General features: G+C 47.3%; 1 protein-coding gene; it reads left to right on the forward strand.

Moving 5' to 3' along the window:
- Positions 1-23,337, forward strand: part of Erich1 (glutamate-rich 1) — a gene marked incomplete at its 5' end in the record, with an annotated part of 52,793,804 nt that overhangs the window by 44,083,639 nt on the left and 8,686,828 nt on the right.

The following is a 23,337-nucleotide window of genomic DNA, read 5'->3' on the forward strand; positions in this document are numbered from 1 at the left end:
AAGACCAATCAGATCCTCAAGAGGACAGACACTGAAAGAGCAGGCTCTGAGGAGAGAGACACCCAGGGGACCCTGGGAGAAAAGATCCTGAGAGACCATGGGAAACCAGCAGCTGATATAAAGATGATGAAAGGACAGCCCCTGGGAGACCTGACTCTGGGAGTACAGACCCTGCAAGGACAGAGCACAAGAGGCCAGATGCCGATAGGCCAGATTCAGGAGAGTCAGGCCCTGAGAGAGAGACCAGACCTTGAGCTGATCAACCCTGGCAGGACTAATCTTGGGAGAGCAGACCCTGTGAAGAGGGAGCCTTAGAGATCTGGCTCTGGGAGGACAGAACTGGAGAAACTACGCCCTCTGAGACCCGACTCTGAGAGATCTCCAAGCTAACATGAGTAATACAGGCGCTGTCTCAGCTGGCATATTCATGGTGGCAGAAATAGATAATTTCTCCGGCTCTCTTTCCGTGGGTCCACTTTCACTTTCTGAGGGCGCCGGAGGAACCTAAGGGTGTCTGTGAGCTTTAAAAGTAAGAAAACCGGAGCTGAGACGCAGATCATTAGTCTGGGACCCAACCCCCAGCACAAAGGGGGAAAAAAAGAGAACGAGAAACATATTATTTTGACAGATACACTGAGTTCCCGTGGAGTTCCCTTGGAGTTGTGCTGTGCCCACCGCGTTGGCTGTTTGTGGTAGCCTGGGTACAGAGACACGTATTTTAAAACCGAATAACAGTCTTCACGAGGGAAATCACGCCAAGTCTCCGTAGCAACGTCTCCCGGGGGCGCAGTGATGCATGACTCTAGTAACAGCAATTTGGAGGGAGATGTGGGGAGATCACGTTCAACAGAAACGTCACGGGGACGGAGAAGCCTGAGACAGCCCTTGGAGGTCTACCATATTAATTTTCCTCCCTTCTCTTCGGAGACCGCTAAGCTCCTTCCTTTCAGGCAAGAGCTCCTCTGACCTCTGTGATTAGCCTTGGTCCAGGCCCTTGTTCTACTTCAGGTTTCCACGAGAAGAATGGGTGAACTGGGCCCCTCCGTCTTAGGAGACCTGGTTTTGGATCTAGCACAGGAAAGGTAACCTTGAGAAGAGGGGATTTCAGAAATCAGGAGAGGTATTTAAATGAATAGCACCCTGTGCCGCTCACTGGGACAGCACTTGACTAGCACGGACAAGGCCTGGGGTTTGGTCCACAGAGTGTATGAGATAATAAATAACAAACAGAGGCTTCACGTTGCCCAGAGTTGCCGAGGACTGGGGAAGCAGGTGAGCAGGAGAGAAGCGGTGGTGGTGGCAGTGATGGTGGGAGATTTTAGCAAAGGGAACAGGCTAGGAATCCGCGTGGCTGGAGCCTTGAGTTTCCTTAAGAATGTGAGAATAACTTTGCAGGAGGATGTTTATATAAAAACGAATCTAAAGAAAAACGAACTGACACACAGGAATGGGAATGTCACTGGGTTCCCAGCAGGAGTGAGCTGACAACTCTTAAATGTATTTTTAAAGGCCCCTTTGGGTTTAAATTGGCTCCGGGAAGAAGCCAGGCCCTTCTCCCAGGGGAGGCATCTTCGCAAACATGAATAACGGAGCCTAGAGGCTTGCGGTGTCCAATGGGGCAGCAGGTGCCGAGGGCAAGGGGCCAAGAAGAACGGTTCTGCTCGTAGCAGAGTCAGTGACCAATTCTGCCAAATTCTGAGGTCAAATGTTTGGAATTTGAGAAACTCCCTCTAGGCCCCTGTTTATCCTATCCACCCCCCCCCCCAACACTGAGTCCCCACCAGCAGACCTCACAAAGGATGCCCAAGGTTTTTGACTGGCAACCTTGGGAACTCAAACCGACATGGTGTGTGAGTTTGAGCCATAGTAAAGTCTGCAGCCTAAGCAGCTGGAGACATTGCCCACTGCATGCAGCAGGCTGGGCATCTCAGAGGAAGGGGACCAGCTTCCTGAGACCAAGTATGGTCATCTTATTGGTTTGTTTATATGTTTTTTTATACCATCAACTCAAACCATAAGTTAACTTGCAAGCACAAAAATAGCTTCAAAAATTAGAATTGGGCCAGGTGAGGTGACCTATGCCTACAGTCTTAGCCCTCCGGAAATGGGAAAGGGAGGATAGTGAGTTTGAGGCTAGCCTGGACTACAAGATAATGAGTTTGAGGCTAGCCTGGACTACATGGTAAGACTCTTGTCTTGAGAGGAGGATGAGGAGGAGGAGGAGGAGGAGGAGGAAGATAAGGAAGAGGAAGAGGAGGAGGAAGAGGAGGAGGAGGAGGAGGAGGGCAATGAGATCGAGGAATATCCCTCCATGATAGAACATTTGACTAGCATGTTTTGGGGTTCACTCCAGTACTCTGTGAGTGTGTGTGTGTGTGTGTGTGTGTGTGTGTGTGTGAGAGAGAGAGAGAGAGACAGACAGACAGACAGACAGACAGAATAGAGACAGAGAGGGATACCAAGCCCAAGCCCAGGAAAACCAATTTCCCCAGGCACTACACAAGCTCCAAGCCTTAAAACAATGTCACCTGTCAAGCCTATATCAAATGTGAAGAGACCCAGAAAGATGTTGCCATGTTGCCTCCCCCTCTTCAACCCCCATCAATGGCCTTGGTGAGCTTGGGTCAAGGGACTGGTCCGGAGTATCTCTTACAGGTACTGTAATTTCAGGAGACTCATACTTCCCTCCTGCAGAACCCACGGCTTCCTCTCCATTTCAAGTCTGTTCCTGAAGCCTCTTCTCTCTGTTCCGGGCCACCTTTGTCACTGAGTGTTAAGAAAACAGCCGGACAAGATTCACAGGCATCCCCAGCTACATAGCAAGTTTGAGAACGTGGCTCAGAGCACGTGAGATTTCACACTCACTCCCCAAAGTCCAGAGTATTTACCACAAGTACTCAGTCAGCTTCTCACTGAGTCTTCCTTAGTCTCCTGTTATTAAATCTTCAAGGTCCTTCTGTCCTCCCCTCCCTGGGGTGGTAGGCCTTGTTCCCTTGTAAGCTGCTGGGGGCAGTCACAGATAGGCCACTCAAGACCATAAGTTTGGGGATCAGAGTTTCCTGGTGAAGGTCCCTGAACAAAGGCAGAAATTTCTTTCAAGGTTTGCACTGTGCCCAAGAGAGGACACCCAGACAGGATGCCCTAATGCCAGGGGGAAAGTGTGGATGTGACTGGTGGCTTTTATTTATTTCTTACCTCCCTGCTTCCCCTTTAGGTACTCTGAGTCAAGTTCTTTTTTTTTTTTAACTCTTTTTTTTAAAGATTTATTTATTTATTATATATAAGTACACTGCAGCTGTCTTCAGACACACCAGAAGAGGGCATCGGATCCCATTACAGATGGTTGTGAACCACCACGCGGTTGCTGGGAATTGAACTCAGGACCTCTGGAAGAGCAGTCAGTGCTCTTAACCGCTGAGCCATCTCTCCAGCCCCTGAGTCAAGTTCTTATAGGAAACCCAGACTAGTCTTGGAGTCCTGCTTCGCCTATGTACTGGCTGGTTTTATATGTCAACTTGACACAGGCTGGAGTTATCACAGAGAAAGGAGCCTCCCTTGAGGAAATGCCTCCATGAGACCCAGCTGTAAGGCATTTTCTCAATGAGTGATCAAGCGGGGAGGACCCAGCCCATTTGTGGGCGGTGCCATCCCTGGGCTGGTGGTCTTGGGTTCTATAAGAAAGCAGGCTGAGCAAGCCAGGGGAAGCAAGCCAGTAAGAAACATTCCACCACCGGCTCTGCATCAGCTCCTGCTTCCTGACCAGCTTGAGTTCCAGTCCTGACTCCCTTTGGTGATGAACAGCAACTCGGAAGTGTAAGCTGACTAAACCCTTTCCTCCCCAACTTGCTTCTTGGTCATGATGTTTGTGCAGGAATAGGAACCCTGACTAAGACAGCCTGTTTCAGTCTCCAATCACCGGGATTACAAGGGAGTACCACCCCAGCCTGTCACCAAGCAACTTAGACTTGAAACTATTACAATTGTTGCTAAACAATAAAATAAAATGTAGCAAACCTTGTAGTGATAGAACTTGTTGTATTCTGTGTCCCCTAAGACGCTGCTGTAGCCATGACGAGCATTACTACAAATGACAGTTTTTAATATCACTAGCCTGTGAGGATCTGTGACCCCATAAATGTATACAATTACCGTGTGTACGCTGGAAACAAAAGCTGGTAGTGGTGTATGCCCATAATCCCAGTAACAGAGGAGTCTGAGGCAAGAGAGTGTCAGAGTAGACCGAGCTGCCTCTCTCATGATACTAGTCTCAGACAGACAGTAACAGAACTCACATAGAGAATCCACAGGGCTTGCTGCAGGAGTCCTTATGTCATAAAGCTTTTGGCCACAAATGACTTATTGTCTAGTCAAGACTTGGACAGAGACTTCCATGGGATGATCATGTCTGTCAGACCCAAATAAAGCCAAAGACTCCCAGGAAAGACTTATGGCTGACACAGCTTACCTCCACTGGATTGCACATCACCAGGAAGGCAGGAACAGACATACATGGCTGCCCCCTGAGGCCACGAGGCCCACTGAGGATTTCATACCGTATAGTGGTATCACTCAGAATTTGAGCCTCTTGGGTTTGTCCCATGTAGGTGGGAACAAGGGGCCAAGAACTGAGACATTTGTTTCTGGAGACCTGAGCCTCTTATCTGTCCTCACAAGGAGATCTTGAGATCCTGATAACTGCTACCTGAGCAGGTGATGGTGAGAGAGAGAGAGAGAGAGAGAGAGAGAGAGAGAGAGAGAGAGAGAGAGAGAAAGAGAGAGAAGGGGCTGTGCTATAAATACAGACACAGTCCTACTCGCTCTCCAGTCACCCAGACCATCAGTTCCAGCAGCCTCTGGTCAACCATTAGCATAATCACAAGATCAACAGTAGACACTGTCCTGGCCATAAATACTCCTTGAGAGCTTTAGTCATAGACTAGAAAAGGGGGGTGGTACAGAAAAAAAAGGGGGTGGGGTGAGGAGAAAGCTGGAAGCCTGCTGGGGCTGGGTAGGTTCAAGTACCCACCATGGACTATTTTAGCCCCTGCCCCCAACCCAATCAACAAATCCACAGACGGAATGAAGTAAGGAGCGGAGAAGGGTAATTCTCTTTCTCACACACACAAAACCAAGAAAGAAACCACCTCTTTCTAAAGGAGGTGCTGGCGGTTAGTCCGATCCTTAGAACATAGCTCACTTACCAATTCTTTGCTAAAACGAAGCAAGAGACGGCACCACCAGCTCTGTGACCTCTCTTGTTTGGACTTATCTGTCACGTCTTGGGTGAAGGGGAAAGGAGAGCCGGACTCTGTGCACACTGCCAGGAAATGTCTTAGTTGCTGACGTCCTTGCTAATGTGGACCAATAAAGCCACCAGGGGTGTGTGTTGAAAGGGCCAGGTCCGTGGGGTGAGGGGGTCCTGGAGAGAACCTCGTGGTGGGCGTGTATACACTTTTGGCGATGCAGGCTTCTCAGAACAAAGGAGCTATGGTGGAGGCCCACAAATATGTGGGAGTGAGTTGCCTAACAGCGCTGTACCTAAATAAAGAAGGCCCCCGTGTGCCTGTGACTGTGCCACGGAGCCAATAGTCTGTATTTTCACCAGGCAGAGGGAGGACAGGGGTGGATATAGACTCTGCTGTCACACTAGGGACAACTTCCAGAAGAGCTTGCATGAGTCATCCAGTACACACGCACACTTGCAACAATTTAAATATGGGTGCTGGGGGTGGCCAGATGTCAGCTCGCAAAAGCTGAAATGTTAGGTACAGAGTTATTGGACCCCATGTGTCTAATCCTGTCCTCTACTGTGGATTTGTAAAGTATTTTTGCTTATGCATGTGTATATGGTGTGCTGTGGTGTGTGTGTGTGTGTGTGTGTGTGTGTGTGTGTGTGTGCACATAAAGGTCAGAGGACAACCTGGGGTATCAGTCTTGGTCTTTTACCTTGTTTTGAGGCAGGGTCTCCCTTATTTTATTCACTGTTCTAGTTCTCCAGGCTGGTTGGCCTGTGAGCTCCCTGGGGATGTTCCTGTCTCCCCTCCCATCTTGCCCCAGGACAGTTGCCTGCTACCATTTCCATTTTGACCTGGATTCCAGGCATCAGAACTCAGGTTGTCAGGCTTGTGGGACAAATGTTTTACCCGCTAAACCATCTCCTCGGCTCCTTTATTACAGATTCTTTTAGCCCCTTTTATGTGAAACTTTCAGTAACTTACCTAAAGATAAGCTATTACTAGTTCCAAAGAAAGGCAGAGGAGGAGGAGGAGGAGGAGGAGGAAGAGGAGGAAGAAGAAGAAGAAGAAGACGAAGAAGAGGAGCAGCAGGAGGAGGAGCCAACCAATCAACCAATCAAACACAAAACAAAACAAAACAAACAAAAACAGATCAGATAATTGGATATAGCCACAGATGTAATTAACATCTGATCTGCTATAGCATCAAATTGGGAATCTAATGTCTTCCAAAGGCCCGTGTCCAGTGTCCAGTATCCAGGCAGTTGACTGCCTGGTCCAGTGTAGCACTATTTGGAGGTGGTAGAACCTTAAAGAGGTAGGAGGTAGAGCCTCGTAGAAGGAAGTTAGGCCCTTTGGATGGAACATTGGGACCCCAGCCCCTTCTGGCTTCTCCCTTTGATTCCCGACAGCCATGGGATGAGCGGACCTCTCCGAGACATTGCCTCGTTAGGATGCACAGTGCTGCTACAGGCCCTGGAGCAATGGGGCTGCGTGACCACAGACTGAAAGCTCAGAAACTGTGAGCGAACAAACCTTTCCACTTGTTAAGTTGTCTACCTCAGGTGTTTTGTAAGAGTAACGGAAACCCAGCGAACACAAAATTCTGCCAACAGCTGTTTTACTTTTTAAAACCAAGCCTTTTGGCTCCAGGTAGCAGGGTGAATTTGTGTTTAAAGCTGATATTCAGAGCACAGATTTGGAACCCAGCCCTCCCTCTGCCTGCTCCTCATTTGGCACCTGTTTCAGAGGCAGGATATTAGCAGTAGGAAGAGAATTGATTTGCTAGTCAGTGCCAGCTCTTACTTGCAGATACAGGGAAGAACTGTGTGGAACGCTCAGAAGGCCCCGGGGTGTTGGTTGTCAAAGCCAGGATAGACAACAAGGACCTCACACAGAAGAACCAAGCCACAGGGACTAGGCTACGGAACCAAATTCTCCCCAGTCTTTGAAGCTACAAATTCCAAGCCTTCAAGAAGAACAAGCGAGTGAGAATGGAAGACCTCCCTTCCCCCATCTTAAAAGACCCAGGGTCCATGTCTGTCTCCATTCAGCTGTATTGTAAGGGTCGATCACGAGGGGCTGCAGCTATGGGAGTCTGGACTCTATATAATGTGGCCCTTAATCCGTATTAAACATCATACTGTGATCTAAAATTCTAAGCTCCATCAGCCAATCAAGCCACAGGTGCTTTGTAGAGTTTTGCTGTCAATGCAATGCCCTCTTTTGAAGACATTGTTTGGGGTTGGGGTTTTAGCTCAGTGGTAGAGCGCTTGCCTAGCAAACGCAAGGCCCTGGGTTCGGTCCCCAGCTCTGGAAGACATTGTCTTTTTTGTGTCGAGCTGGGTTAGTAGTCAGAAATAAATGTATAGAAGTGAGTCTGCTCACTCAGGCCTGTAATCTCGGCTACTGGGGAGGCTGAGGCAGGTGGATTTCGAGATCAAAGGGCTCAGTTTTAGCTCAGTGGTGGGCACGACCTGCTTAGCTTGTGTGAGGCCAAGCTTCTGTGATCAGGTCCTTGCTGGTAAAGCACTGTGGACTTGTTCTAAAGACTTCCAGCATTGATATTGAAGGTCAGTATAGGCAGGGTCGCAAATGAAGGTGAATTTAGGCAACGAGAGTGACTGCCAGACAGTCATGCTAGGCTCCTGTCTGCAAGCATAACAGAATATCATTAACAGTGTCAGGGATTGGTTCTTGCCCATGGGATGGGTCTCAAGTTGGGTCAGTCATTGGCTGGCCATTCCCTCAGTCTCTCCCTGGTCTTTGTCCTGTGCCTCCTGTACTTTGGGTTGAAGGTTTGAGGGTGGCTAGTGTATTTATCCCTCCACTGAGGGTCCTGCCTGGCATAGGAGGAGGTCACTTCAGGCTCCATGTCCCCTACTGCTAGGAGTCTCAGCTAGAGTCACCCTGATGGACTCCCTGGAGCCTCCCCATCCCAGGTCTCTGGCCTGTCCTAGAGAGTTCCTCCACACCCCAGCAGCTAACACAAACAGTTGCAGAGACCCACAGCCAAACATTAGATGGAACTCAGGGAGTCATGTGGAAGAGTTGAGGGACCTAGTTCTTCAATTGAAGGACCCACAGGAGCTAGGGATTCACAGGAAGACCAACAGAGGCAACTAACCTGGACCCTTGGGGGCTCCCAGAGACTGAACCACCAACCAAAGAGTACACATGGGCTGGACCTAGGCCCCCTGCACCTATGTAGCAGATGTGCAGCTTAGTCTTCACGCGGGTCCCCCAACAACTGGAGCGGGGCCTTTCCCTGACTCTGTTGCCTGCCTGTGGATCCTGTTCCCCTAACAGGGCTGCCTTGTCTGGCTTCAGCAGGAGAGGATGCAGTTCCACCTATAACTGTGCTGGAGCCTAGTGATGGCAGTGCCAGCAGCTCAAGGGCAGGCAGGTCTGTTCTGTGTGTCCCCTGACACTTGCTAAAATCATCACTATAAGCATCAGAGCCCTTCTCCTGTAAGCATCAGAACTGTCCCACCCAGTGTAGTCTAAACATGCGAAACAGGCAAGACATCTCTGTGAAACCAAGTGTCCCAATCTTTGTGCCAACGTAAAGGGAGTAACTGTAAGTGGGAGATCCTGCGTGCTCGACAAAGCTGCTGCCCAGGGCCGAAGGGCAATGATGGAGGACGGAGGTTGGCCTGGCTGCAGAACTTGGTTGCACCTTCCCCCGGGCTTTCTCTATAGCTGTTCTTCTCAAGTAATTACCCCAGTTTCATTTCTAACCTCATCTTCCCTGAAAGACAGACAAGTCCCTCCTGTCACCTACTGACACTGTAAATGTGAGGTTCCTTCATGTGTTCATTATTTTCCCCCTCAAGTATGATTCACATTCACGGGTGGGAGGCCATCTGTATCTTAGTCCCCGGTCTGTCCCTAAGCCCTAGATGAGGGATGAAGGGATAATAAGAGCCCAAAATAAGAGGCATAGGTGGGAGGAGGGGAGGAGACACCCAGCAGAGAAGATCGGTGTTGCATGGTGCCTTGCGGGGTGTGGGTGGTGAGAGAGAGGAAGAGGCAGAGAGACATTTGGGTGTCTTGCTTGGGCAGCTGGCTATGTCTGCACAGAATAAGGAATACGGGAGAGTCGGGGTTATGGGGTCTAGCCAGAGATGTCAGTATCAGGTATCTTAAATTGGGAACACCCCAAAGTAGTAGACATGAGACAGAATGCTGGAGGATTTATTTCAACTGGACACAAGCTAAAGAAGGTCATCCAAGAGGAGAGAACCTAAAGTAAGAAAATCCCTAAGATCCAGCTGTTGGACATTTTTTAAATTAGTGATTGATGAGGGAGGGCCCAGACATTGTGGGTGGAGCCATCCCTAGGCTGTGGTCCTGGGTTCTGTAAGAAAGCAGACTGAGCAAGCGGTGGGGAGTAAGCCAATAGGCAACAGCGCCCCCTACCATGGCCTCTGCATCAGTCCTGCCTCTGGATTCCTGCCCTGTTTGAATTTCTGTCCTGACTTCCTTTAGTGATAAACTGTGATGTGGAAGTCAGATAACCCTTTCCCCCCCAAGTTGCTTTTGGTTATGGTGTTTCACCACAGTCATAGAAACCCTAAGACAAGTTGGTATCAGCATAGTGGTGTATTTCTGTTACAGACCTATGTTTTGGGGAGGATTGTGGAAGGACTTTGGAACTTTGGGCTAGAAAAGCCATTGAGAGAGAGAGAGAGTTCAAAGCTTGGTGAGCTGTTCTGTAGGAGCTTGGAAGAATGTTGAAAGCCCTGCAGACAACGGAAGCCTGGGTTGTGAATTCCAGAGGGAAGTTTGAGAGTCACTTGAAGACTTACAGGGTATGTTTGGTATTTTTGAGTTGAGAATCTGTGGTTCTGGTTAATGGCAGCCGACGGGTCAGCTGTGGATACCATGAGACTGGAGCCACTGAAGTAAAACCTTTGCTTTACTGGGACAACTGGTGCTGGTCAGCTGGAGCTAAGGAATTAGCAATGATTAAGAAGAGACCAGCATCACTGAGGTGAAATCCAGGAAGTGTTTCCTCAGGGTCAGCACACAGAAGCTGTGTTTCAGAGGCAACCAGAGTTGTACCTTTGTGCTAGAAGCTGAATTTTATAGTGTAAGAGACTCCCAGGCGTATGGGTTTTTGAAGGCGTGAAGGGGGTCATGGAAAGCAACTGAGGCTCGGCACTGTGTAGCATGGCTGCAGTCCCTGAAGAGAGCCTAGAAGAGGCTACTGTTGAAACTATAGCACAGTCACATGAGACTCTAGCATTTTGGAGATCCAGGTACCATAGGATGACCACCCAGGATAGCAGCAGAGGTGGAATGGAGCTCGCCAGAGTTTAGAAGACAGCTGTGTGTGCTGCGGAGTGTGGAGCTGGAGAAGTGACCCAAGGTCCTTGGCCGAGTCCAGAAGACAGTGAGTGAATGCCTGATATTGGACATGGAGTTATTTACACTGTTGGAGTTTGGTTTTGCTTTGAATTGATTGTGACTGCACCCTGGTTCTCCCCTCTTAAAGCAAAAGAGTATTAACTTAAAAAAAGAAAACCACCACCAACAAAACAAAAGCAAAAACAAAAAACAAAAAACAAAAAAACAAAACAAAAAAACCCTAAAAACCAGGAGTCCATAGTTGAGAGACTGAATTTTAAAAGAGGTTTTTAGATTTTATTGTTTTTTTTTTTTTTTCTTTTTTTCGGAGCTGGGGACCGAACCCAGGGCCTTGTGCTTGCTAGGCAAGCGCTCTACCACTGAGCTAGATCCCCAACCCCGGTTTTTAGATTTTAAAGGAGACTTTAGATTTTTAAAGAAATTGCATTTGAAAGTGTTTGAATTTGTAAGGACCGTGGGGATTTTTAAATTTGCAAAATGTCTTTTTTTTTTTCCTTTTTTTTTTCTTTTTTTTCCGGAGCTGGGGACCGAACCCAGGGCCTTGTGCTTGCTAGGCAAGCGCTCTACCACTGAGCTAAATCCCCAACCCCGCAAAATGTCTTGTATTGGAGTGTTGCTAATGTGTGATCTTGAAGATGAACAAGAAAGGACAGGTTGTGGCTTAACAGTGATATGTTTGTGTGTCAGGTTGACAAGGGGGTCAATTGTACTTGATAATTTTTGTTTTTGTTTTTTTTTTGGTTCTTTTTTTCGGAGCTGGGGACCGAACCCAGGGCCTTGCGCTTCCTAGGTAAGCGCTCTACCACTGAGCTAAATCCCCAGCCCCGTACTTGATAGTTTTATGTCAGCTTGACAGAGACTAGAGTCATCAGAGAGGAAGGAACCTCAGCTAAGACACGCCTCCAAAAGATCAGGCTGTAGACAAGCCTGTGGGGCATTTTTAATTAGTGATTGATGGAGGAGGGCCCAGCCCATTGTGGGCGGTGGTCCTGGATTCTATAAGAAAGCAGGCTGAGGAAGCTATGGGGAGCAAGCCGTAAGCAGCACCCCTCCATGGCCTCTGCATCAGCTCCTGCCTCCAGGTTCCTGTCTGTTTGAGTTCCTGTTCCGACTTCCTCCAATGATGGGCTATGATATGGATGGGTAAGCAGAATAAACCCTCACCTCCTCAACCTGGTTTATGTCATGGTGTTTCCTCAAAGCAATCAATCAATAGAAGCCCTCACTAAGACAGGTGGTGAGATGCGTTGTCTAGAGTACAGGAAAAGACTCGGGCTTAGCAGTCACCAGAGAGTGATTAGCAAGAGGCCATAGGGAGGAGGGAAGCCATGTCTATAGGTGGATTTTCCCACCCTTTATTCCCTCAGTTTTACCCTCTATCACTAGATAGGAGGAGAGACAGAAAGATCCTTGAATTTAATGTCTTCCCTTTTGCTTATTCTTTGAGCATGACTACTGACAAACCACAACCGACCTCCTTGAGCAACCACCACCCACCCACCTCTTGGGGCTCTAACATTTATCTACCCCATGAAAAGTTCCCCAAATTCCAAACGTCACACAATTGCAGAAACTATCTGCACCTGGCAAAACCACGCCTCTGCTAATGTATGACGAAAATCATAGCTGCTATGGACAGTTGGCCACTGCAACTGTCCACACCTACCTGGGATTAAAATATATGTGTGTGTATTCTTTTTTTTTTTTTCCAAGAAACCAAAATTCCAGAATTCTCACAACAGCTGCCTCTCCAAGCCCATGGCTGGTACTGAACCTCTGAGGTGCTCTGTCTGCCTTTTTATTTTAATAATAGCTTCCCTAGCCATGCCTGTGCAGAAGTCCCAAAAGCAGTAACGAAGGCACAGTTTACACAGAGGCCTCAAGACACTTCCCCTTGGCTGGCCTCTGGCAGGAAAACAAAAGGCCCAGGCTTGGGGGGCTCATCAAGGAAGACTGAGTCTGATAGCTGCTCATCTTGGGCCTGGGGCAGACAATCTCCTCAATGAAATGTGTGCTAAAAAGCCAGGAGTCAAGCCTCTCCTAGTACTCAGGGTTCACTTGGAAGACTGTTCCTTACCAAAGCACAGGTCAGTCATGCAGTCCTTGGGCCAGCAGGGATTTCCCTGTGTTGGTGATTAAGAGGATGTGTTTTCAATAGCCATAGATTAAATTGATTAAAGAAGAAAGCGTAGAAATTTTAAAAATTAGTGGACAAACCAATGGAGGGATGGGTCCGTTCAGCTACACCACTGGCTTCTCTCCAGTGAGTGAGGCCCACGGGCTTCAGTGAGTGGTTGAGACTGAGGCCTGCATGGCAACCCCAGATTCTCTTGCTCTGTGAGGTGCTATCGGGGCCCTTTCAGGAGCTGCTCCCCAACCTTGGGTTGCAGTATTCAGGTCTTTGTACTGGCTGTTCTCTTGTGTGCCACTCCCAGATTTAGTTTAGTCCCTGGTTGGTTGGGATTGTTCTTCTTCCTATGGGATTGTAAACCCCTTCAGCTCCTTTTTCTTCTTTTTTTAACGTAGTGTGTGTCATGATTCAGTTTGGGCTCTCTCCATCTCGTGATAGCCCTGCTTTAACTTCCTGAGTGCTGAGAACCGGCTACCCTTTCTAAAGCTTCTCTTTTTTCCCTCCCCACTTCCTGCTCTATTTTTAGCACCAAATGTTTTCTAATATTCCGCAGACAATCATCTTTTCGTTACTATAACAAATACCAGAGATGACCAACTTATGAAGAGCAAAGGCTCCCTTTCCTCAGTCTTTGGGAGATTTCTAAGCTTGATTCTTGTCTCTCCCTGTTGCTTTCAGACATGGCACAGGGTGTGGTAAGACAGACACTCTGCTCATGGCCCAGAACTGAAAGAAAGAGCACAAAGGAAGAGCCCAGAGTCCCAGCATACTCTTGAAGAACGTAACCTGATGGTTTACAACCTCCCGACTCTGGTTTTACCTCATTAATGTGAGAAGTGCAAGCTGACAGGAGCCTGATAGTAGCTGTTTCCTGAGAGACTCTGCCAGAGCCTTACAAACACAGAGGTGGATGCTCAAAGCCAACCATTGGACTGAGAGCCCAGTCCCCATTGGAGGAGTTAGAGAAAGGATTGAAGGAGCTGAAGGGGCTGGCAACCCTATAAGAACAACAATACCAACCAACCAGAGCTCCCAGGGACCAAACCACTACCCAAAGAGAACACATGGACAGACCCATGGCTCCAGCTGCATATGTAGCAGAGGATGGCCTTGTTGGGCCTCAATGAGAGGAGAAGCCCTTGGTCCTGCCAAGGCTGGGCCTCTCAGTGTAGGGGAATGTCAGGGCAGGGAGGCAAGAAGGGGTAGGTGGTTGGGAGGGGGAACACCCTCACAGAAGAAGGGGGATGGGGAATGGGGTGGGAGTTTATGGACCGGAAATCGGAAAAGGGGCTAACATTTGAAATGCAAATTTAAAAAAAAATCCAAAAAAAAAAAAAAAAAAAAAGAAAAAAAAAAGAAAAAAAAGGGTTTGGACCACCCAGATCTTTTCAAATTCTCCACGTATTTAAGGATTTGAAACACTCGATCATAGGTTACATAGTTTTATGTCCCATTGAATTAAGGTTTTTGGTTTGTTTTTTTTTTAATGTCTCAAAACATAGTTTTATGGTAGTCCTTTTGGGGAGAATCCAGTATTATCTAAACTTATTGGCAAAGTTAAATGTATTTTACATACCCGAAAGGTTTTAGAATGTTGACAAGAAAGGGAGGGAAGGATAACAGGCAGACAGGCAGAGATAACTTATGTCAATAAACCTTTCGAAAGCCTTACCCTGAACTGCCGTTAGTTAAATTCCTATGGGCTGTTTGTTAGTTTGTTTGTTTGTTTGTTTGTTTTGCTGAGAGCATAGCCATTTGTTTTTATTGTAAAGTAACAATAATAAAAAACAATCTCTTGTTTACAAAAAGGGTATGGACCACCACTGTGTGACCTCATTAGGTTGTTTGTTTACTCCACTTCTGTAAGTGTGGTGAATATGCTGTCTGTCTGTCTGTCTGTCTGTCTGTCTGTCTGTCTCTCCCGTGTGTGTGTGTGTGTGTGTGTGTGTGTGTGTGTGTGTGTGTCTCTCTCTCTCTGTTTGTCTCTCTGTCTCTGTGTCTCTGTCTCCCTTAAGAAAGCCTAAGTCCAAACTGACTTCCCATCCTTTCTTCCGTCCTTCCGTCCCTCTTTCAAATGGTCATGTGGCTTACCCAAGGTCACCCAGAAAACCAGTAATGACGGTGGAGGAATTAAAACCCTGTGAACCTCTGGCCCTTCCCTCCACCATCCCTAAGCAGAAGTGTCCCCCCAACACCCCATCCCTTAAGAATCAGTCTAGTAGCTCAAGGATAATGAAGCTTTTGAAGCAGGGTTCTCTGCAGGTCACACAGCCAAGTGCAGCACCCCCCAAATCCCTCTGTGAAAGTAGCAGAGGTTGGAAACCCTAACATGTGTTTGTGCTTCCGGCGTATTTTCAATTCCTCGCTAATCCCGAGCCTGCCGTCCTAAGATTCCCTTAAAAGGCAATGGTTTCTGTACACAGGATGTTTCATACTTATTTTAGCTTGTGAGTGTGTAGGTAACAGTGCTGTGACAGGCTTGTAGAGCTGGTAATGATCAAAAGGCTCACATCCAAAACTGTTTTTAGGAATACGTAGTAGGTGGACAGGTGACGTTTTACCTCTCATGTGTAACATGTTCTGCTCAGGCCAGAGCATTTATTCCCATTTCTCTATTTTTAGCTCACCTCAGAAACCCTGAAGGGTCTCTCTCCCAGTTACTCATAAAATATGTAGTGGGCTATTGTGTACTAGTTTTAGAATATAAATGAGGACACAGAGGCAAAAACGGGATGTCTGTCTATACTAGAACATCCTTCTGAGGTCTCTCTTGAAGGACACATGGGAAGCTCATGGGTGAAAACGAGGGTGAATATGGTGGGCTGGTCTTGTGCAAAGCTGACCAGTTGTCATGACACCTAGCGACAATTTCGAATGTGAGTATACAAAGTAAGAAACTAACTCAAGACAGATTCTGTGGCCATTTGAATATGCTTGGCCCAGGGAGTGGTGCTATTAGGAGGTATAACCTTGTGGGAGGAAGTGTGTCACGGTGGGAGTGGGCTTTAAGACCCTCGTCCTAGCTGCCTGGAAGCCAGTCTTCTCTGTTTGCCTTTGGAACAAGAGGTAGAGCTCTTACCTCCTTCTCTAGCACCATGCCTGCCTGGACACTGCCATGCTTCCTGCCTTGATGATAATGGACTGGACCTCTGAGCCTATAAGCCAGCCCCAATATATTGTGCTACAGCTTGCCAGGTGACCCTGGTGCTGGGTGGACCCCCACTTGGTGTTCTTTACTTAGGAACCTCCTTCACAAGATCCTCTGTGGCTCACTCCATCTACACCTGTACGCAGGCTTTATCATGGCTCAGTTCATGTCTGCACACGGGTCTCAACATGACGGATGTCTCCTGTGTTGAGCTCTTTCCCAAGCGCAGCTTATCTTTGTCTATTTGACTGGTTGATTAGCAGTGCTGGGGATTGAACCTAGGTCCTTACCCATACACTACTGCAGAGTTTATCTCTAGCCCTCTTTTTACATTTCGTTTGACACAGGGTTCCAGTAAGTGGCCCATGCTTGCTCTGTAGCCCTTTGAAGCTAGGGCACGGCTGTTCAATTTCCTTATTGAAGCTTTCAAGTAGCTGGGCTTACGAGCATGTTGCAATGCCTGATTGCCCTGCACATTTTATTTTATCCTTTTATTTTTATTTTTATTTTTTGTTTTGTTTTGTTTTTTGAGACAGGGTTTCTTTGTTTAAGAATCTTGGCTATCCTGGAGTTAGTATTGTAGACCAGGCTGGCCTTGAACTCACAGAGATCTGCCTGCCTCTCATAGGTTATCTTATTTAAGAAATCCTTGCAGGGATATATTATCTGTTGGGCATATTTCACCCTTCCCTGCTTGGACCCACCCTCCCTCTTCCTGCTTCATCATTTTTCCTATTTTTATAGAAGACTTTTTTTGTTTTTATATGCGTGTGAATGTTTGCCAGCATGCGTGTGCGCACGCCATGTGTGGGCCTGGTGTTACAGAAGCCAGAATCACACATCAGATTCCCCAGCGCTGCAGTGACAGATGGCTGTCAGCTGACGTGTAGGTTTTAGGAGCTGAACCAATGTTCTCTGTGAATGCCGCAAGTGCTCTTAACCACTGAGCCATACTGCCACCTCCCATCTTTCTCACTGTTAATGCCCTTTGCTCTCCTAGAGAATCTTGCTTTGACTTTTATTTAATAAACATATTTGATTTCATGAGACTACATAGCATCTAGGAACCATAGATGAGAGAAAACATACACAGCGTTGTTTTGTTTTTGTTTTGTTTTTTTTTATTTTATTTATTTATTTATTTATTTTTTTGGTTCTTTTTTCCGGAGCTGGGGACCGAACCCAGGGCCTTGCGCTTCCTAGGTAAGCGCTCTACTACTGAGCTAAATCCCCAGCCCCTTTGTTTTTTTTTTTAAACACACCGCACCGCTTTCTGTTTCTTTCTCCTCTTGCTCCATTTTATTTCATGTCACTTCACCAATGCCCCTTATTACTTTCCTTGTCTCTGTGAGCTTCAGGAGCAGAGCGGGGACTCTCTCCCTTTATGCTCATCCTGAACACCTGCAGCCAGGCTGGCCACGGAAAGCACTCGGCGATTATTTTCTGAGCTGATGAAGAGATGCGCGCAAAGGAATTTTATCAGCAAGTGCTGAGAGGCTGGACTGAATTCACTTGGCTCGGGAAGGGCTGAGCAGAGGATCAGTTCCAAGATGGAGATGAGGACTTGGGGGAGTGTCCCAGGATGAGAACCCTGGGATTGGTGAGCACACACTGGGGGGCAGTAGTGTTGCACGCACACAGGACAGAATTGGTGCCCTAGGTTATCTGCTGGGTGGCTGCTGCAGAAGCAGTCAGACCCTGAGCACCAGAGCCATTCTGTACAGCGACCTTGAGAAACGTGATCTGTTGAACAACAAGAATGCCCTTCTGCCTCATTTCAGTCATTTGCCTGCTCGTATGAACCCATCACTAAGAGGGTCATTATTTAATGATTGGATAAATGTTCGCAATACATCAAATGTCTGCTTATTTAAAAAAAAAAAAAAAGTAAAGGCTTTTTTTCTTTTCCAGAGACAGGGTTTCTCTCTTTTCCTGAGACAGGGTTTCTCTGCGTAGCCCTGGCTGTCCTGGAACTCACTCTGTAGACCAGATCTGCCAGTCTCTGCCTCCCAAGTGCTGGGATTAAAGGCACGCACCACTGCTGCCTAACACCTTTTTGCCTTTTTGTGGTGTTGGCCGTCAAATGTGGGATCCCTTGCATGCCAGTCAAGTGTGCTGCTTGAGCCCCACACCTCTCTGGCCTTCTTTCCACACGTGGTTCTCAAAAGCAACCACGCTGTGGATGGAAACGGCGTGGCTGTGGTTTTCTGGGGTTTCTGAGCATCCTGCTAGGCAGGAGCTGTGAGCCAAGGAGCCTTCTTCAGACCACCTGAAGAGAAGTGGGTGGAGCTGCTCTTTGTGAAGGATCATCTATATTTTAGTTCCCTTTTCAAGTCCGTTGACCAGCCCCGCCCTCTGCTACCTGGTGCTATTATTCCTCCCTGGCTGTTTAACCAGATGGGGTGTTGGGGGGAGGGAGATGGTGGGGTGGGGTGGGGCGGGCCTCTCAGGCCTCTATAGTTCCCTGTCAGCTGTCAGTGTGTATCTATCCATGGGAACAGCCCAGACCCTCACAATGGGTGTTTGCCTGGGTGGGGCCTGTGGCAGTCAGCTGGTCCATTCCTTTTATTTATCAGGGAGATAATGGGCTCCCGTAATGCCACAGGGGATCTTTTCTGAATCCTAATCCAGTGACACTTTTAGGACCAGCAGTAGGAACTGTAAGGGGAGTAGCAGGCACACACTTTGGCTGTAGACCTCACCTTCAGACAGAAAAGAAAAGAGGAGAATGAAAAATATAGAGCTCAGGGCTGGAGAGATGGCTCAGTGGTTAAAGAGCACCGCTGTTCAATTCCCAGCAAACACATGGTGGCTCACAGCCATCTGTAATGGGATCTGATGCCCTCTTCTGGTGTACATGCAGATAGAGCACTCCTACATCAAATGGATAAATCTTTTTTTTTTTAAATAGAGGTTGGCTTAGGGTTTTACTGCTGTGAAGAGACACCATGACCAAGGCAACTCTTTTATAAAAGTTTCTTTTATAAGAAAGCACTTCATTGGTGCTGGCTTTCAGCTTTCAAGGCTCAGTCCATTATCATCTTGGTGGGAAGTGTGGCAAAGTGAGGAAGACATGGTGCTGGAGGAGCTGAGAGTTCTGCATCTTGATTCACAGGTAGCAGAAGGAGACTGCGTCACACTGGGCATAGCTTGAGCATAGGAGACCTCAAAGCCCGCCCCGACAGTGACACACTTCCTCTAACAAGGCCACACCTCCTAAGAGTGACACTCCCTATGGGCCAAGCAGTCAAACACTTGTGAGCCCATGGGAGCCATACCTATTTAAACTACCACAGAGGTGCAGAGAGTCATTCGAGCAACTCCTTTGGCCTGGTGACCAAAAGCCCCGCCCCCTTTTAATAAATGTGACTCTGTGCTCATGTCCTTTAGGGACCTCCCTTTGCTTGCTTTCAGCCCTCTGGTCATTCCGTGTAGATGCTGAGGCCGCCCTGTGTAGATGCCACAGCCCTTCTCAGATGCTGTAGTTATCCTAAGACGTATTCTAGCCATCCTCAGGACATGCTATAGGCAGCCTCTGTTTATGACGGAGCCTTTTTTGGTGGACGATGCTGAGCTGTCTTCCAAAGCCACCGATTGTTTTGGCTTTCTGGGCCTCTAGGCGAAGCATTAGCCAGGCTAGCTGTGTCTCAGTTTCCCTTCTCTGGACAATCCTGGATGTCCTCAGAGTTTCCTTCAGTTTGTTTATCAGAATTTGCCTTCTTAGGAGAAATACGGATATGGAATTGATGATCAAACTTGTCATGGTATTATAACACACACACACTCACACACACTCACACACATGCACACTTGCACACACACACTCACACATACATACATACCACACACATACACCACACACACTTGCACACACACACATGCACACTTGCACACACACACGCCACACACTCGCACATACATACACACCACACACATATACCACACACTCGCACACTCGTGCACACACTCACACACACACTCACACAAACACTCGCACACTCGCTCATACACATACACACTCGCACATAAACACACACACATATACCACACACACTCACACACACTCGCACACTCGTGCACACACTCACACACACACTCACACAAACACTCGCACACTCGCTCACACACACATACACACTCGCACATAAATACACACACATATACCACACACTCACACACACTCACACAAACACTCGCACACTCGCTCACACACACATACACACTCGCACATAAATACACACACATATACCACACACACACACACACACACACACACACACACACACACACACACACACACAGAGATGGAATGGATGAGGAAGCAGGTCTCACTATGCAGCCTAGGCTCACCCCGAACTCCTGCCTCTCCAATACTGGGATGACAGGCTCAACTCTGATTGTTTTTGCAATGAATGGTACCAACGGATAGATACTAAAAGTCTTTGCATATATATGCAGATGTAAATATAAACACTTCTATCTAAAACATCTTATTAGAAGTCTAACAATTTTCAATACCATTTCATGCATAATAATCAACAAATATGTCTTGGGCTGGGCTGTGACATAGCTCAGTGGAGAAGTCTCCTAGCAGAAGTGAAGTCTGGGGTTTGATCTCCTGCCCAGCGACTGATCGAGTAGTCAATCAATGATCATACTCATAATGGTGAGTTAATCTCAAAAATGTTCCACCACTGAGAGCCTTATGGACGCAGGATATTTTTAAAAAATTTTAGTAAAGTCAAATTACATGTGCATTTTTCTTTTTTGGCTTCAGAAAATATGATAGGGCAATCAATAATGGAGTCCAAACATAAAAATATCTGACATTTGGATAAGCTATTTCGGGCAAGTGGGATGAAAGTGTAGCTGCTGGGAAGGGACTGATTTAACATTCGTGACTGTCAAAGAACTGCTTGCTCATGATTGAAAAACGAACGGTGGTATCAAGTTGCCACAATGCTTAGAGGCTAATGGATCCCGGAAGCTGATGGGTACACTTGACTTTGTTCACAGTCTGTAGGGTGCAGCCACCGCAGACACTTACATTCTCCATTTCAGACCAAGATGCCAACTGAAGCGTGAAGGGCCACACAGTGTGTCGGCATTTTGGGGGAGGGAGCAGGGTGTAACATTTAAATCTTGCCTCTTACCGGCACCTCTGCTTACAACACCACCTCTCTCTCACAGCTCTGGCCTTGACCACCTTGAGTGTTAGGGTTAGGCACCCGTGTACCGGCCACTTGTGGATGTTCCTAGTCATCATGAAGCCTGTCCGCTCTGAGCTGGTTGGAGAGGGCAGAGCTGTGATAGTAACTTAGGCTGAAGAAGCCAAAATAGAAAACCGGCCCCTAGACACTCCCCACCCAACTGTGTGAGAACTTCAAGTCTGTACAGGTCAAATCTAGCAGCCATTACTCCATTCAGAGCTCCCACAGCATCATGTCATCACTAGTTTTATTCCATGAATTATCTGTCATATTTCCTCATTATTTCTGAATGCAGGGGGAGCCGCAGCGGGGCTCTGTAATAAATGAAGAAGCGACAGAGCCAACTCGGCCGTGCACCTCGAATCGGAGTGGCTCTTCTCCAGCACCCTGTGAGGCGCTACTGGAGCTGCTCCAAGCGTGGGAAGTTTCTTTTTAAGAAACCTTAAGGTGGGGTGGGTATGGGTGCAGGGTAAGACGGGGGTGGGTATGGGGGCGGGATGGGCAGAGATGGGCGGGATGGGCTCAGTGGTTAAGAGCACTCGCGGCCCTTACAGAGAACCCGAGTTCCTTTCTCAGCGTCCACGCTGGGCAGTTCAGAGCTGCTGATGCCCCTGGCCTCCAAGGGCATCTGCACTCACTACCCCCAACCTGCACACCTATCAGCGTGACCTTGTAGATGATATGGTGGCAGCAGAGACGGAGAATACAGAACAAATCTGTCCGTGCAAAGATTCCCCATTCCACAGCCCAGTGAACAAGACCCACGGTAACACTGATCGTTCATTTCTATGTTTTTATCTTTTTCAACCCGTGTATGAGTGGAATCACAGAGCATGGGGAATTCCAATGGCTTTTCCTACTCAGTAACACTAACCAAATGACCATTGCATCATCTCTATAGTAATGAATTACTCCTCTTTTTTTTTTAAATTTTTATTCAGCCGTAAAATTCTTTGGCGTGCATATACCACCTTCTTTAAAAATACTGGTTGAAAAACACATCTGTTTTTCTGTTTGGGGGTTATTATGAACAGAGCTGCCACAAATATTCATGTGTAACCCTAAGCCTTAAATTCTCTGTGATAAGGCTAGAGTGGTGGCTCAGTGGTTAGGAGCACTGTCTGCTCTTCCAGAGGTCCTGAGTTCAATTCCCAGCAACCACATGGTGGCTAACAACCATCTGTGATGGGATCTGATGCCCTCTTCTGGTGTGTCTGAAGACAGCTACAGTGTTCTTATATATAATAAATAAATAAATCTTTAAAAAAAATTCTCTGAGGGCTGGAGAGATGGTTCAGTGGTTAAGAGCACTCACTGGCTGCTCTTCCAGAGGTCCTGAGTTCAAATCCCAACAACCACATCTGTAATGGGATTCAATGCCCTCCTTTGGTGTGCCTGAAGATAAATCTTTTAAAAAAAAATTCTCTGAGCTAATACACATAGTATGACTGCTGGGTCCTATGATAGTCACATGTCTAATTTTATTTTATTTTTTTTTAGATAGCTCAGACCATCTTCAGACACATTTCTCTCCAACTCCACCCCGCCAAGTACTAGAAGTATCGTCATTCTGGTCTGCATGTTGTTTGTTTATTTATTAGTGCTGGAAAATACAAAAGGGAGATTTACTCAATGGGAGCATTACTATATTGGGAAGAGGACCAAGGAGATCCAGCAGCCCCTCTCCCCTAACAATCTTCTGTTCCTGAGTTGAGATTCAAGTTTAAATAGAAGGTCAAGATGCTGTTCTGCCCACAGTGACATCTCCTGGTCTGGGTTTCAGTCTCATCCTGGACGGTGGCCCTGCAATTTCTTAGATCTCTCTCTGGGAGACAAGCTCTCCCTCTGGCTAGTCTTTTTCCTTCTTGAGGCATGATATTCTTGGAGAAATCCCCATTTCCTTGGGGTTTGTTGATTCAGTAGTCTGATAATCTGATTGAGAGGCTGAAGAATATGTCTACAGTATATATATATTGCTACCCGGCCACTTTCAATTCCCCATTTTCTTTCTTTTAATTTTTAAAAAAGACATTCCCTTCTTTTCTTTCTTTGTTCACTCCTTCCTTACGTGTATGAGTGTTTTGTCTGCATGCACTCTTGTATATATCACGTGTTTGCTGGGCTCAAGGAGGCCAGAATAGGGTACCAGCTCCCCTGTACCTCAGCTGTCAGGGCTCACATGGATTCTGGGAACCAAGTCCAGTCCTGTGCAAGAGCTGTCCATGGTTTATTTGGTGTGTG

This window comes from Rattus norvegicus, chromosome 16 (assembly GCF_021556685.1).
Source record: "Rattus norvegicus strain SHRSP/BbbUtx chromosome 16, alternate assembly SHRSP_T2T, whole genome shotgun sequence".
NCBI lineage: Eukaryota > Metazoa > Chordata > Mammalia > Rodentia > Muridae > Rattus > Rattus norvegicus.